Raw genomic sequence first — 1,646 nt, forward strand, 5'->3', positions numbered from 1 at the left:
GTGTTCTCATAGGGTTCTCCCATGTAATTCACCTCTTTCATTGAATGGTTCTCAGGATCATAAGCTTCTTCCTCAGATGAAGCTTCTTTAGTACTGCTTGGTGCATTTTGCATTCCAGACAGACTTTGAGAAATCATATTGACTTGTTGAGTCAATATTTTATTCTGAGCCAATATGGCATTCAGAGTGTCAATCTCAAGAACTCCTTTCTTCTGACTAGTCCCATTGTTCACAGGATTCCTTTCAGAAGTGTACATGAATTGGTTATTTGCAACCATTTCAATCAGTTCTTGAGCTTCTGCAGGCGTCTTCTTCAGATGAAGAGATCCTCCAGCAGAGCTATCCAAAGACATCTTGGATAGTTCAGAGAAACCATCATAGAAAATTCTAATGATGCTCCATTCAGAAAGCATATCAGAGGGACACTTTCTGATTAGTTGTTTGTATCTTTCCCAAGCTTCATAGAGGGATTCTCCTTCCTTCTGTCTAAAGGTTTGGATTTCCACTCTAAGCTTACTCAATTTTTGAGGTGGAAAGAACTTTGCCAAGAAGGCATTGACTTGCTTTTCCCAAGAGTTCAGGCTTTCTTTAGGTTGTGAATCCAACCATATTCTAGCTCTGTCTCTTACAGCACAAGGGAATAGCATAAGTCTGTAGACCTCAGGGTCAACCCTATTAGTCTTGACAGTGTCATAGATTTGTAAGAACTCAGCTAAAAACTGATGAGGATCTTCCAATGGAAGTCCATGGAACTTGCAATTCTGTTGCATTAGAGAAACTAATTGAGGCTTAAGCTCAAAGTTGTTTGCTCCAATGGCAGGGATAGAGATGCTTCTCCCATAGAAGTCGGGAGTAGGTGCAGTAAAGTCACCCAGCACCTTCCTTGCATTGTTGGCATTGTTGTTGTTTTCGGCTGCCATGTGTTCTTCTTCTTTGAAGATTTCTGTTAGGTCCTCTACAGAGAATTGTGCCTTAGCTTCTCTTAGCTTTCGCTTCAAGGTCCTTTCAGGTTCAGGATCAGCCTCAACAAGAATGCTTTTGTCCTTGCTCCTGCTCATAAGAAAGAGAAGAGAACAAGAAAATGTGGAATCCTCTATGTCACAGTATAGAGATTCCTTAAGGTGTCAGAGGAAAAGAAAAATAGAAGGCAGAAGTAGAAAATTCGAACTTATCACAGAAGATGGAGTTCAAATTTTGCATTAAGGAATAGTGTTAGTCCATAAATAGAAGGATGTGAGAAGAAGGGAAGTAATTTTCGAAAATCAAGTAAAAGATTTTGAAAACATTTTGAAAAACACTAATTGATTTTCGAAAATAAAAGTGGGAAAGAAATCAAGTGATTTTTGAAAAAGAATTTGAAATTAGAAATAAAAAAGATTTGATTGAAAGTTATTTTGAAAAAGATGTGGTTAAGAAGATATGATTGGTTTTAAAAAAATGTGATTGAGAAGATATGATTTGAAAAACATTTTAAAAAAATTTGATTTTGAAAATTAATGACTTGGCTATCAAGAAAAGATATGATTCAAACATTAAACCTTTCTTAACAGAAAAGGCAACATACTTGAAATGTTGAATCAAATCATTAATTGATAGCAAGTATCTTTGAAAATAGAAAGAAATTGAATTTGAAAAAGATTTGATTG

The 1,646-nt window shown here is 35.9% G+C and overlaps 1 non-coding gene across 1 annotated transcript; it reads left to right on the forward strand.

The window, feature by feature from the left end:
* Window positions 1-407: 407 nt before the first annotated feature.
* Window positions 408-515, forward strand: LOC112714072 (small nucleolar RNA R71). Its single transcript, XR_003159028.1, has one exon. It is a non-coding gene; the product is annotated as a small nucleolar RNA R71 (small nucleolar RNA).
* Window positions 516-1,646: the final 1,131 nt, after the last annotated feature.

Source organism: Arachis hypogaea, chromosome 9, assembly GCF_003086295.3.
Source record: "Arachis hypogaea cultivar Tifrunner chromosome 9, arahy.Tifrunner.gnm2.J5K5, whole genome shotgun sequence".
In the NCBI taxonomy this organism is placed as follows: Eukaryota; Viridiplantae; Streptophyta; class Magnoliopsida; order Fabales; family Fabaceae; genus Arachis; species Arachis hypogaea.